Source organism: Saccostrea echinata, unplaced genomic scaffold (assembly GCF_033153115.1).
Source record: "Saccostrea echinata isolate AGI-Se365-2 ecotype Australia unplaced genomic scaffold, CSIRO_AGI_Sech_v1 ptg000020l, whole genome shotgun sequence".
NCBI lineage: Eukaryota > Metazoa > Mollusca > Bivalvia > Ostreida > Ostreidae > Saccostrea > Saccostrea echinata.
This window is the reverse complement of record NW_026889769.1, coordinates 3,459,631-3,475,634: the sequence shown is the minus strand read 5'-3', so window position 1 is coordinate 3,475,634 and position 16,004 is coordinate 3,459,631. Positions and strand designations below refer to the sequence as shown.

At 34.1% G+C, this 16,004-nt stretch overlaps 1 long non-coding RNA gene across 3 annotated transcripts; it reads right to left on the bottom strand.

The window, feature by feature from the left end:
• Positions 1-5,011: 5,011 nt before the first annotated feature.
• On the bottom strand, positions 5,012-7,877 carry LOC133190070 (uncharacterized). 3 transcript variants are annotated; one of them, XR_009721561.1, is made up of 5 exons: positions 7,454-7,820; positions 6,875-7,083; positions 6,215-6,576; positions 5,670-5,818; positions 5,017-5,091 (listed from the first exon to the last, which is right to left on the bottom strand). It is a non-coding gene; the product is annotated as an uncharacterized LOC133190070 (long non-coding RNA). The 3 variants fall into 3 exon arrangements; XR_009721562.1 differs by lacking the exon at positions 5,017-5,091 and adding an exon at positions 7,843-7,877 and having other exon boundaries at positions 5,666-5,818; positions 7,454-7,737; XR_009721563.1 differs by lacking the exon at positions 5,670-5,818 and having other exon boundaries at positions 5,012-5,091; positions 7,454-7,816.
• Between the last annotated feature and the right edge of the window lie 8,127 nt (positions 7,878-16,004).

The following is a 16,004-nucleotide window of genomic DNA, read 5'->3' as shown; positions in this document are numbered from 1 at the left end:
CAACAAAAAAGTCTTTCGTTCTTCTAAATCTGTAAGAATTTGCTTTTTTCTGTGTAAAAAACATACATATCATATTTACTGTGAAAGAAAAAAATAACTGGAAAAAAAGTCCTTTCAGTACTTAAGGTACTTTGATTTTCATTATCAATCTTGTATAATACATTTGGCACCTATAAGAGATATACGTATATCATTAGCAATTAAAAAAAAAATGTTTGCAATCATTTCTAAGACAAACAAACAGACGAACGAACACCGTACTATCATGTATGTTTTGGGATAATTGTGTATGGTGTTATAAAAAAATATAATGAATTAAGTTAGTATCACATTAAACGTAAAGTCACTGAGTTTTGTAAAGTTGTAATATCAAGATTTGACAGCATACCTATAAGACAGATTATTCAATTACAGTAATTCTTCAGCAATCGATTGATTGATTATACGTATGTTGTTTAACGTCCCTCTCCAGAATTTTTCACTCACATGGAGACGACACCACTCTCCGGTGGAGACTGTAAATTTTTGTCCTATACTTTGGCACTTACCACAATTTAGCAGAGGGGAATCTTTTTTATGCCAGCACTTTCTGCGACAAGGGACCTCGATTTATACGATCTCATCCAAAGGACCGGTCTCCACGTCCCACAATCGAAGTTCATAATACCGAGATATTTTTTTTTTATTTTATTCTATTTTTTCACAAGTTTGTTGCATCAGATTTACTTAAAAATCATACTTCAAGATCATTTCGAACTCAGGCTACTTAATTGCAGTGCATACAGCGTCAAGTGATTTTGATTGACAGGTCAACACAGAGGCACTTCGTGTGATACTTTTTAAGCTGAAAAATATACAGGATGTGACCATGACTGACTATGAAATCAGAAAACATTTAATAAAGAATGGGTGTGACCGATATAGAACTAATTTTTAGTCTATGTAAATGGATAGGAGGATCGGGATTAAGAGGGAATCTCTCTCTCTCCTCTCTCTCTCTCTCTCAGACGTAAATTGAACATTTCATAATGACAAATCTACCATTATAGAATATGAAATTCTGTATACATGTAAATGGTAATTATATTCACATGTTCCAGATTTAAATCTAAAACGAATATATAATTCAAATGCCTAGCTGCACGAATGTCTCCAAATATTAATCAAGACGCGGGGGGGGGGGAGGCTTCAAAGGAATTAGATAGTTTTATGTTTTATGAATTATAAGGAAAGGTACGGACATCAGTTGCATGTACATAATTATATATCATTGCATAAAATTGTGTTCATTCAGGTATACTTATCCCACATATCAAGAGACCTGTGCAATTTTTTTTATCATGTTTTTTTTTTTTCAAAAGAAACATATAGCATAGCATTATTTCACACAGAATCGCGTTTTCACATATTTTTTTTTAACTCTTTGAGTATTTCACAAGAATCCAAGAATCGTCTTTTCACATCTTTTATAATTTCTTGGGTATATAGAGTATAGATCATGTGTCATAAATAATTTAACTTTTTTATCAAATATACATGTACTAACCAAATCTAATCTATAGATTGATTTTCTTTCTTTTAAGTGGCAGATATAAATTTATTTATAAAGGCTTAAAGCCTTTAAAACAGTATTGTATTACTGTAACAAATTTCTATCGCTCAATTCCTTTTTGAGTGTATGTAATATTTTTTAATATCGAAAATAAAACTCGGAAATCGGGAAAATTTCGCATTCAAATCATAGAGAATGATAATTCGTCTACATTATGGAAGGCTTATAACTATCGTATTCTGAACTTACTATACGAGATAGATAAATTGCATGCCTGCCCATCACTATAAATGTATATTCAGTGCTTATAGTATATTTACTTGAATTAGCTACCTAGCATATATATTAATTTTTTTTAGATATATTCATGTGTAAATCAATTAACTGTCAATACAGACTTACACTACACTGGCAACTTTAAACTATACATGCACTGGAAGCGGTAACCAACGTACTCTTACATTTAGAAGAGTGCATATGGAACGTCTAAATATTTTTGATATGGAGAGTGTATATGTCTCTGACGTCATCGATACTATTTCCGCCTTTATCTCGAAAGTTCTATTCTCACTTACAAGTCAGAGTTATCTTTCTTTGCCCATTGTATACACACTAGGTAAATGGGGAAAATGACGGTACCTAATATCTAGAAAATGCGAAATCCAATTTTAAAACAATTTATATGTTTAGTATTTGTAGAATAACCTCTGTTATACATAATAATTTCTTGAAAAAATATTAAAAAACAAAAAAGTTGAAAATTGACCAAACACAAGTTCACTTCCGGTTCGGACAGGAAGTACCGGAAACACACGAAAACAACTTCGAAACAAAGAGAATGTCATGATCTAATACTCCTGTAAATTTCACATCTTTACCTCAAACCGTTTCCGAGAAAAATTCCGGACAAAAGTCCATTTAAAAATTGGAAATTCGGCCGTAACTTCGGACCGGAAGTGAATTTTTCAAAAAACGGAATTTTATATAAACTTCATATATCAGCCTACTATCATGTGAAAAATTGTGAAAATCTATCCAACCGTCTCTGAGTAATCGAGCTCACAAAATTTGGGAGGAATAATAATAATAATAACTAGACTCTTGTTGCCATGGCAACAAAAAAGTCTTCCGTTCTTCTAAATCTGTAAGAATTTGCTTTTTTCTGTGTAAAAAACATACATATCATATTTACTGTGAAAGAAAAAAATAACTGGAAAAAAAGTCCTTTCAGTACTTAAGGTACTTTGATTTTCATTATCAATCTTGTATAATACATTTGGCACCTATAAGAGATATACGTATATCATTAGCAATTTAAAAAAAAATTGTTTGCAATCATTTCTAAGACAAACAAACAGACGAACGAACACCGTACCATCATGTATGTTTTGGCATAATTGTGTATGGTGTTATAAAAAAATATAATGAATTAAGTTAGTATCACATTAAACGTAAAGTCACTGAGTTTTGTAATGTTATAATATCAAGATTTGACAGCATACCTATAAGACAGATTATTCAATTACAGTAATTCTTCAGCAATCGATTGATTGATTATACGTATGTTGTTTAACGTCCCTCTCCAGAATTTTTCACTTACATGGAGACGACACCACTCTGCGGTGGAGACTGCAAATTTTTGTCCTATACTTTGGCACTTATCGCAATTGAGCAGAGGGGAATCTTTTTTATGCCAGCACCTTCTGCGACAAGGGACCTCGATTTATACGATCTCATCCAAAGGACCGGTCTCCACGTCCCACAATCGAAGTTCATAATACCGAGATATTTTATTTTTTTATTTTATTCTATTTTTTCACAAGTTTGTTTCATCAGATTTACTTAAAGATCATACTTCAAGATCATTTCAAACTCAGGCTACTTAATTGCAGTGCATACAGCGTCAAGTGATTTTGATTGACAGGTCAACACAGGTGCACTTCGTGTGATACTTTTTAAGCTGAAAAATATACAGAATGTGACCATGACTATGAAATCAGAAAACATTTAATAAAGAATGGGTGTGACCGATATAGAACTAATTTTTGGTCTATGTAAATGGATAGGAGGATCGGGATTAAGAGGGAATCTCTCTCTCTCCTCTCTCTCTCTCTCTCTCTCTCTCAGACGTAAATTGAACATTTCATAATGACAAATCTACCATTATAGAATATGAAATTCTGTATACATGTAAATGGTAATTATATTCACATGTTCCAGATTTAAATCTAAACCGAATATATAATTCAAATGCCTAGCTGCACGAACGTCTCCAAATATTAATCAAGACGGGGGGGAGGGGAGGGGGAGGAGGCTTCAAAGGAATTAGATAGTTTTATGTTTTATGAATTATAAGGAAAAGTACGGACGTCAGTTGCATGTACATAATTATATATCACTGCATAAAATTGTGTTCATTCAGGTATACTTATCCCACATATCAAGAGACCTGTGCAATTTTTTTTATCATGGTTTTTTTTTCAAAAGAAACATATAGCGTAGCATTATTTCACACAGAATCGCGTTTTCACATATTTTTTTAACTCTTTGAGTATTTCACAAGAATCCAAGAATCGTCTTTTCACATCTTTTATAATTTCTTGGGTATATAGAGTATAGATCATGTGTCATAAATAATTTAACTTTTTATCAAATATACATGTAATAACCAAATCTAATCTATGGATTGATTTTCTTTCTTTTAAGTGGCAGATATCAATTTATTTATAAAGGCTTTAAAACAGTACTGTATTACAATTTTCTATCGCTCAATTCCTTTTTGAGTGTATGTAATATTTTTTTAATATCGAAATTAAAACTCGGAAATCGGGATAATTTCGCATTCAAATCATAGAGAATAATAAATCGTCTACATTATGGGAAAAGAGTACCAATTAATTTCCCATAGAACTCAATACAAATCTTTGGCCCTCTCAGTACTTACCTATGGTAATTTCAGACAAATCCTTGGTATCATTTGAAACTTTGTTCTAAGCACTTACAAAATATACTTAAAAAAATATAGGGTCCCATGGCGTTTGTAGGTCAAAATTGCCCTTGTTTACAACTTACAGCGATCGGCAGTAAATGACACTCTACATCAAAAATCAACCCCCACTCCTACAACTTCCCCTGCTATTTCTATACTTTCTATAATATTTCCTCATTCCATCATTTATTTCAAACATTAATATTTTTACTTTAAAATGAAGATAATTACATACCTGAATTCAGCCAATCAGGTAATGCCTACCCATTCAGTACTCTGCTCTACTTAGTGTAACAAACAAAACCACATGTTCATCCGGGGATTTGGTACTCTCATTCCTATACTTACATTCTTACCTACCTTGGAATTAGTCACTTTTGTAATTTTCAAAGACTTTACACTTACCCGAGTACATGTATGAAATTGGAGTCCTGCAATCTCAGCGTCTCGGATACTGTGACCATGTGAACATGTGACCGTACTGCGGCCAATGGTGTTAGACAGAGTGAATGACTTTCAGACTTGTGATCACATTTGGATATATTGAGGACTGTAATGAATAAAATAGTTATAAACTGCCATGTTTCTGTTGTTTAATGAAAATAAAATGATATTAAATCACAATTGAGTCATTTTTTTCATAAGGGTGGATTCCACCCAGAATTTGAAAATAGCTGTAAAATTTAATGCAAATCTAGCAAATAATGCAAAATTTCAAGGTTTCAAATAGACTAATTAGCAAACTTTTTGATGATTATGAAAAGTCATTCATTAATGTTTCTAGTATACTAAATGATCTTTATCTGGTCCTCCCTGCTGATTAAGTATGTGCGAAAAGTTTCACTACCCCCCTATCTAATGCAACTTTGAGAAGTAGCAGGTGCCCCCCATCTTCTTTGTTTATAATTAATATAGGCAAGAGAAAATCCCCAATTTTGATAACACATTACAGTTCAGTCTCTGTAGCTTTAAACAGCACTGACCATTTATCAATTTCTTGGGATAAGAAGTTTAAAAAAGGAGAATTCAAAACCATGCCAAAGTTTAAAAAAGGTCATAATTATGGTTTCAAACCACAAAATGTACCTCATAATAAGGGAGTGGAAAATAATGATGTGAAAATTTTACCTGCACCGTATAACAGACTGTCCCCGCAGATGCATCAAATGGTTTCGGAGACTCCGACAGCTGCAGAAGGACATGAAATGCTCCTGCGGCCCATGTGCCACCATCTCCTTAGGCCGAGGAGACCGAGAGATGAAAGCTCTCCACAGTGTCTAAATAAAAATGAATCAGAACAGTAAGTCAAATTTTGTATAAAACAATAAGAATAGAGCAATAGTTCTTAAATATTCTTGCAAATCAAGTCTTACTTACCTTTTACATAACTAAATATAAAAAAAATGGACCCTACTAGGGTGGGGTACATGTTACATACTATTACATGTAAATACATGTAAATACATGCAAGGTCAAATGTAATACATGCAGTTGAAAGTCATATAGGTATTTAAGAAAAAGAATCAGAAGCATTCATTCCAAAGAATTAAATTTACAATATGTTAAAATTTTCTATGTCTTGTCAGATAGTCTAAGGGAAGTAACTCTAATATCTGCTCTCATGCACTGTCTACAGTCAACTGTTTTAAGCAAATGAAAAATTGTATATTTACCTAGATTGGCCAATCAAAATTCCCATCGATTGCTACATCTTAGGAAAACAGCAGAAATGTGGAATGAGGTGATCTCTCTCCACCAGCAAGCGATACCGGGGTGCGATGGACCGCTGGAGTGGGATCTGGCCTCCGAAGAGAGGCGCGGCCTGGGAAGCAGAATGGGCCTTCGATGTACCAAGTGTCTATATGTATCGAGGCGGTACAATTTGTACGAGGAGGTAGAGACCAAATCCCCGGGTAGGAAAGCTGCCACTGTAAACTATGGGCTTCAAGTTGGCCTTAGTCAAACCCCTATAGGCAATGATGGGATGAGGAAAATCCTTCTCTCTACCAACACTCCCCCTCCTACTCGCAAGTCTCTACAAAAAACATCAAACAAAATTATGCCAATTATTGAGAACCTAAATGAGGCTGACATGAGTAACAGGTGTCGCCAGCTGGTGGATGTCAACACTCTTAGGGGAAGTGACTCCCCACGTGCCATCCCTGTACAATGTGATGGCATGTACAATAACCCCTTGTACTCGGGGGTGGGTGAGACACCCTTTCAGCCGGCGACACAGACTGTATACTCATTTGCCGAGAATGTCACTTCAAAACATCAAGTAATTAAAATGGTTACTAAAAACAAAATTTGTTCTAAGCATGGGCACTTACTGGATGAGGGCACTGCTAACCACCACTGCAGTCCCAGGGTTTGTGGGGCAAATCTACCAATGCACCATACTATTGGGGATGAGTTCACTTGGGCTAGGGAGGGGATGGCGGAACTCCTCTGCAAAGATGGCCTCGAGGTAAGGGAGGTAACCACTGACCCGGACAGCTCTGCCGGTCGAGCTGCAGATTCCCTCTACAAGGACGGTCTGCTGCAAAACATCCCAGTTCACTATATTGACACTCGACACTTGTCCGAGTCAATCAGAAAGGCAATTAAAAAAGATCAAAAACTTTTAGAGGTCATGCCAAAGAGAACCAAGGCAGAAAAAACCAAACTTTTGCATAACTTTGCCCTTGATGCTGTTGACAGATGTACAGCTGAGATAAATCAAGCTCATGCAGTATACGCTGGAGATGCAGCTAAATTAAAAAACAAGCTCTCATATGCCAAACATGCAATAGTGAAATGTTACATGGGAGATCATGCATCATGCAGAAAACACTCTCTGGTGTGCAAAGGGAAAGTAAATAATAATTGGGTTAGCAAGAGTTCCTATTTAGGTAAAGATTTTACAATACCATCTTCCGCCGAGAACGAAGCAAGGCTCCATGCCTGCATCTCAAAGAGGTTGTCTCCAGCTGTACTGGACAGGACAATCAAAAATAGCAATTCACAAAAGGTCGAAAGCTTCAACAGAACTCTGCGACGATCCCTTCCCCGTAATGTCACTTTCACAAGGAACTTTTCCGGTCGGGCGCACAGTGCAGCTCACTCATCAAATCATGGTCCGGGCAGCTCTCTCCGAAACCTCTGTGCAGGGGTTGGTGCCCCTATCCCCACTGGTGGCCAAGTTGACCAAACCCTAGATAAAATACAAAATGATCATGAATTAAATAAATCATATCAGAAATCTCAATCGTACAAAACAAAAAGGGTAATTAAACGTAGAAAATTGTATAAACTTTACGAAAAACATCAGGAAGAAGTTAAATATAAGAAAAACATGATGTTAGCTGAATCTCGAGCCCGAGGCAATAAAAAAAAGCTCCCTGAACACAACTATTCAAAACCAAGAAATTAACATTTTAATATTCATGAAAATTTTTTATGGGTTACTTTAAAAAATGCATTTTGGGTGGTGACCCTCACAGCAAAACCCCTGGATATTGCAGTGGATCCGCTCCTGGTTGGTTGCATGCGACTCTAGAGTAAGGTGCATCGGGTTGATGCATAACTTATTGTGGCAGAGATGACTGACCTCCAGGCCTGCACCTGGAAACTGTGACTTAGTCAGCCTCATCTCTACCATAAGGGCTACCCGATGCACCTTCTCAACTGCACTGCCCTCCTCTAGCCAATGTACCCTTATCACCCCATACCCACTGCTAGCTATCCCCCCTCTCCAAAGCAAGCAACCCCCCACTTTTTCACTTTTTAAAGCTAATTTTTCTTTGAGAATCTGAAATATGTCTGTCATCTTCCTTAACTTTGTCAAACTCTTTGACTGGATTGAATAAAACAACTATTTTGGTCTTTAAAGTCACATGACATTTCAAAAAGGGGTTCTCTATAGGGAAAAGAGTACCAATTAATTTCCCATAGAACTCAATACAAATCTTTGGCCCTCTCAGTACTTACCTATGGTAATTTCAGACAAATCCTTGGTATCATTTGAAACTTTGTTCTAAGCACTTACAAAATATACTTAAAAAAATATAGGGTCCCATGGCGTTTGTAGGTCAAAATTGCCCTTGTTTACAACTTACAGCGATCGGCAGTAAATGACACTCTACATCAAAAATCAACCCCCACTCCTACAACTTCCCCTGCTATTTCTATACTTTCTATAATATTTCCTCATTCCATCATTTATTTCAAACATTAATATTTTTACTTTAAAATGAAGATAATTACATACCTGAATTCAGCCAATCAGGTAATGCCTACCCATTCAGTACTCTGCTCTACTTAGTGTAACAAACAAAACCACATGTTCATCCGGGGATTTGGTACTCTCATTCCTATATAGAAGGCTTATAACTATCGTATTCTGAACTTACTATACGAGATAGATAAAATTGCATGCCTGTCCATCACTATAAATGTATATTCAGTGCTTATAATATATTTACTTGAATTAGCTACCTAGCACATATATTAATTTTTTTTAGATATATTCATGTGTAAATCAATTAACTGTCAATACAGACTTATACTGCACTGGCAACTTCAAACTTTACATGCACTGGAAGCGGTAACCAACGTACTCTTAAATTTTGAAGAGTGAATATAGAACGTCTAAATATTTTGATATGGAGAGTGTATATGTCTCTGACGTCATCGATACTATTTCCGCCTTTATCTCGAAAGTTCTATTCTCACTTACAAGTCAGAGTTATCTTTCTTTGCCCATTGTCTACACACTAGGTAAATAGGGAAAATGCGGTACCGAAAATCTACAAAATGTGGAATCTGATTTCAAAACAAATTATATATTTAGTATTTGTAGAATAACCTCTGTTATACATAATAATATCTTGAAAAAATATTAAAAAACAAAAAAGTTGAAAATTGACCAAACACAAGTTCACTTCCGGTTCGGACAGGAAGTACCGGAAACACACGAAAACAATTTCGAAACAAAGAGAATGTCATGATCTAATACCCCTGTAAATTTCACATCTTTATCTCAAACCGTTTCCGAGAAAAATTCCGGACAAAAGTCCATTTAAAAATTGGAAATTCGGCCGTAACTTCGGACCGGAAGTGAATTTTTCAAAAAAGGGAATTTTATATAAACTTCATATATCAGCCTACTATCATGTGAAAAATTGTGAAAATCTATCCAACCATCTCTGAGTAATCGCGCTCACAAAATTTGGGAGGAATAATAATAATAATAATAACTAGACTCTTGTTGCCATGGCAACAAAAAAGTCTTCCGTTCTTCTAAATCTGTAAGAATTAGCTTTTTTTTCTGTGTAAAAAACATACATATCATATTTACTGTGAAAGAAAAAAATAACTGGTAAAAAGTCCTTTCAGTACATAAGGTACTTTGATTTTCATTATCAATCTTGTATACATTTGGCACCTATAAGAGATATACGTATATCATTAGCAATTAAAAAAAATTGTTTGCAAACATTTCTAAGACAAACAAACAGACGAACGAACATCGTACTATCATAAACTTCACTGTGTGTATCTTTTGGCATAATTGTGTTGGTGTTATAAAAAATATAATGAATTAAGTTAGTATCACATTAAACGTAAAGTCACTGAGTTTTCTAAAGTTATAATATCAAGATTTGACATCATACCTATAAGACAGATTATTCAATTACAGTAATTCTTCAGCAATCGATTGATTGATTGATTGATTATACGTATGTTGTTTAACGTCCCTCTCCAGAATTTTTCATCCACATGGAGACGCCACCACTCGCCGGTGGAGACTGCAAATTTTTGGCCTGTGCTTTGGCACTTAGGCCTATCGCAATTGAGCAGTGGGGAATCTTTTTTTATGCCAGCACCTTCTGTGGCAAGGGACCTCGATTTATACGATCTCATCCAAAGGACCGGTCTCCACGTCCCACAATCGAAGTTCATAATACCGAGATATTTTATTTTTTATTTTATTCTATTTTTTCACAAGTTTGTTGCATCAGATTTACTTAAAGATCATACTTCAAGATCACTTCGAACTCAGGCTACTTAATTGCAGTGCATGCAGCGTCAAGTGATTTTGATTGACAGGTCAACACACGTGCACTTCGTGTGATACTTTTTAAGCTGAAAAATATACAGGATGTGACCATGACTGACTATGAAATCAGAAAACATTTAATAAAGAATAGGTGTGACCGATATAGAACTAATTTTTGGTCTATGTAAATGGATAGGAGGATCAAGAGGGAATCTCTCTCTCTCTCTCTCTCTCTCTCTCTCTCAGACGTAAATTGAACATTTCATAATGACAAATCTACCATTATAGAATATGAAATTCTGTATACATGTAAATGGTAATTATATTCACATGTTCCAGATTTAAATCTAAAACGAATATATAATTCAAATGCCTAGCTGCACGAATGTCTCCAAATATTAATCAAGACGGGGGGGGGGGGGGGGGCTTCAAAGGAATTAGATAGTTTTATGAATTATAAGGAAAAGTACGGACGTCAGTTGCATGAACATAATTATATATCATTGCATAAAATTGTGTTCTTTCAGGTATACTTATCCCACATATCAACAGACCTGTGCAATTTTTTTTTCATGTTTTTTTTTCAAAAGAAACATATAGCGTACCATTATTTCACACAGAATCGCGTTTTCACATATTTTTTTTAACTCTTTGAGTATTTCACGAGAATCCAAGAATCGTCTTTTCACATCTTTTATAATTCCTTGGGTATATAGAGTATAGATCATGTGTCATAAATAATTTAACTTTTTATCAAATATACATGTAATAACCAAATCTAATCTATAGATTGATTTTCTTTCTTTTAAGTGGCAGATATCAATTTATTTATACAGGCTTTAAAACAGTACTGTATTACAATTTTCTATCGCTCAATTCCTGTTTGAGTGTATGTAATATTTTTTAATATCGAAAATAAAACTCGGAAATCGGGATAATTTCGCAATCAAATCATAGAGAATAATAAATCGTCTGCATTATAGAAGGCTTATAACTATCGTATTCTGAACTTACTATACGAGATAGATAAAATTGCATGCATGTCCATCACTATAAATGTATATTCAGTGCTTATAATATATTTACTTGAATTAGGTACCTGGCATATATATTATTTTTTTTTTAGATATATTCATGTGTAAATCAATTAACTGTCAATACAGACTTACACTACACTGGCAACTTTAAACTATACATGCACTGGAAGCGGTAACCAACGTAGTCTTACATTTAGAAGAGTGAATATGGAACGTCTAAATATTTTGATATGGAGAGTGTATATGTCTCTGACGTCATCGATACTATTTCCGCCTTTATCTCGAAAGTTCTATTCTCACTTACAAGTCAGAGTTATCTTTCTTTGCCCATTGTTTACACACTTGGTAAATAGGAAAAATGACGGTACCGAAAATCTGCAAAATGTGGAATCTGATTTCAAAACAAATTGTATATTTAGTAGTTGTAAAATAACCTCTGTTATACATAATAATATCTTGAAAAAATATTAAAAAACAAAAAAGTTGAAAATTGATTAAACACAAATTCACTTCCGGTTCGGACAGGAAGTACCGGAAACACACGAAAACAACTTCGAAACAAAGAGAATGTCATGATCTAATACTCCTGTAAATTTCACATCTTTACCTCAAACCGTTTCCGAGAAAAATTCCGGACAAAAGTCCATTTAAAAATTGGAAATTCGGCCGTAACTTCGGACCGGAAGTGAATTTTTCAAAAAAGGGAATTTTATATAAACTTCATATATCAGCCTACTATCATGTGAAAAATTGTGAAAATCTATCCAACCATCTCTGAGTAATCGCGCTCACAAAATTTGGGAGGAATAATAATAATAATAACTAGACTCTTGTTGCCATGGCAACAAAAAAGTCTTCCGTTCTTCTAAATCTGTAAGAATTTGCTTTTTTTCTGTGTAAAAAACATACATATCATATTTACTGTGAAAGAAAAAAATAACTGGAAAAAAGTCCTTTCAGTACTTAAGGTACTTTGATTTTCATTATCAATCCTGTATAAAACATTTGGCACTTATAAGAGATATACGTATATCATTAGCAATTTAAAAAAAAAAATTGTTTGCAATCATTTCTAAGACAAACAATCCGTACTATCATAAACTTCACTGTGTGTATGTTTTGGCATAATTGTGATGGTGTTATAAAAAAATATAATGAATTAAGTTAGTATCACATTAAACGTAAAGTCACTGAGTTTTGTAAAGTTATAATATCAAGATTTGACAGCATACCTATAAGACAGATTATTCAATTACAGTAATTCTTCAGCAATCGATTGATTGATTATACGTATGTTGTTTAACGTTCCTCTCCAGAATTTTTCACTCACATGGAGACGCCACCACTCGCCGGTGGAGACTGCAAATTTTTGTCCTCTACTTTGGCACTTATCGCAATTGAGCAGAGGGGAATCTTTTCTATGCCAGCACCTTCTGCGACAAGGGACCTCGATTTATACGATCTCATCCAAAGGACCGATCTCCACGTCCCACAATCGAAGTTCATAATACCGAGATATTTTATTTTTTATTTTATTCTATTTTTTCACAAGTTTGTTGCATCAGATTTACTTAAAGATCATACTTCAAGATCATTTCGAACTCAGGCTACTTAATTGCAGTGCATACAGCGTCAAGTGATTTTGATTGACAGGTCAACACAGGTGCACTTCGTGTGATACTTTTTAAGCTGAAAAATATACAGGATATGACCATGACTGACTATGAAATCAGAAAACATTTAATAAAGAATGGGTGTGACCGATATAGAACTAAATTTTGGTCTATGTAAATGGATAGGAGGATCGGGATTAAGAGGGAATCTCTCTCTCCCCCCCTCTCTCTCTCTCAGACGTAAATTGAACATTTCATAATGACAAATCTACCATTATAGAATATGAAATTCTGCATACATGTAAATGGTAATTATATTCACATGTTCCAGATTTAAATCTAAAACGAATATATAATTCAAATGCATAGCTGCACGAACGTCTCCAAATATTAATCAAGACGGGGGTGGGGGTGGGGGCTCCAAAGGAATTAGATAGTTTTATGTTTTATGAATTATAAGGAAAAGTACGGACGTCAGTTGCATGTACATAATTATATATCACTGCATAAAATTGTGTTCATTCAGGTATACTTATCCCACATATCAACAGACCTGTGCAATTTTTTTTTCATGTTTTTTTTTCCAAAAGAAACATATAGCGTACCATTATTTCACACAGAATCGCGTTTTCACATATTTTTTTTTTAACTCTTCGAGTATTTCCCAAGATTCCATGCCCAAGAATCGTCTTTTCACATCTTTTATAATTCCTTGGGTATATAGAGTATAGATTATGTGTCATAAATAATTTAACTTTTTATCAAATATACATGTAATAACCAAATCTAATCTATAGATTGATTTTCTTTCTTTTAAGTGGCAGATATCAATTTATTTATAAAGGCTTTAAAACAGTACTGTATTACAATTTTCTATCGCACAATTCCTTTTTGAGTGTATGTAATATTTTTTTAATATCGAAAATAAAACTCGGAAATCGGGATAATTTCGCATTCAAATCATAGAGAATAATAAATCGTCTGCATTATAGAAGGCTTATAACTATCGTATTCTGAACTTACTATACGAGATAGATAAAACTGCATTCCTGTCCATCACTATAAATGTATACTCAGTGCTTATAATATACTTACTTGAATTAGGTACCTAGCATATATATTAATTTTTTTTTTTTTTAGATATATTCATGTGTAAATAAATTAACTGTCAATACAGACTTACACTACACTGGCAACTTTAAACTATACATGCATTGGAAGTGGTAACTAACGTACTCTTATATTTAGAAGAGTGAATATGGAACGTCTAAATATTTTGATATGGAGAGTGTATATGTCTCTTACGTCATCGATACTATTTCCGCCTTTATCTCGAAAGTTCTATTCTCACTTACAAGTCAGAGTTATCTTTCTTTGCCCATTGTTTACACACTAGGTAAATAGGGAAAATGAGGGTACCGAAAATCTGCAAAATGTGGAATCTGATTTCAAAACAAATTATATATTTGATATTTGTAGAATAACCTCTGTTATACATAATAATATCTTGAAAAAATATTAAAAAACAAAAAAGTTGAAAATTGACCAAACACAAGTTCACTTCCGGTTCGGACAGGAAGTACCGGAAACACACGAAAACAACTTCGAAACAAAGAGAATGTCATGATCTAATACTCCTGTAAATTTCACATCTTTACCTCAAACCGTTTCCGAGAAAAATTCCGGACAAAAGTGCATTTAAAAATTGGAAATTCGGCCGTAACTTCGGACCGGAAGTGAATTTTTCAAAAAAGGGAATTTTATATAAACTTCATATATCAGCCTACTATCATGTGAAAAATTGTGAAAATCTATCCAACCATCTCTGAGTAATCGCGCTCACAAAATTTGGGAGGAATAATAATAATAATAATAATAATAATAACTAGACTCTTGTTGCCATGGCAACAAAAGGGTCTTCCGTTCTTCTAAATCTGTAAGAATTTGCTTTTTTCTGTGTAAAAAACATACATATCATATTTACTGTGAAAGAAAAAAATAACTGGAAAAAAGTCCTTTCAGTACTTAAGGTACTTTGATTTTCATTATCAATCTTGTATAATACATTTGGCACCTATAAGAGATATACGTATATCATTAGCAATTTAAAAAAAAAATGTTTGCAATCATTTCTAAGACAAACAAACAGACGAACGAACACCGTACTATCATAAACTTCACTGTGTGTATGTTTTGGCATAATTGTGATGGTGTTATAAAAAAATATAATGAATTAAGTTAGTATCACATTAAACATAAAGTCACTGAGTTTTGTAAAGTTATAATATCAAGATTTGACAACATACCTATAAGACAGATTATTCAATTACAGTAATTCTTCAGCAATCGATTGATTGATTGATTGATTGATTATACGTATGTTGTTTAACGTCCCTCTCCAGAATTTTTCACTCACATGGAGACGCCTCCACTCGCCGGTGGAGACTGTAAATTTTTGTCCTATACTTTGGCACTTATCGCAATTGAGCAGTGGGGAATCTTTTTTATGCCAGCATCTTCTGCGACAAGGGACCTCGATTTATACGATCTCATCCAAAGGACCGGTCTCCACGTCCCACAGTCGAAGTTCATAATACCGAGATATTTTATTTTTTTATTTTATTCTATTTTTTCACAAGTTTGTTGCAGCAGATTTACTTAAAGATCATACTTCAAGATCATTTCGAACTCAGGCTACTTAATTGCAGTGCATACAGCGTCAAGTGATTTTGATTGACAGGTCAACACACGTGCACTTCGTGTGATACTT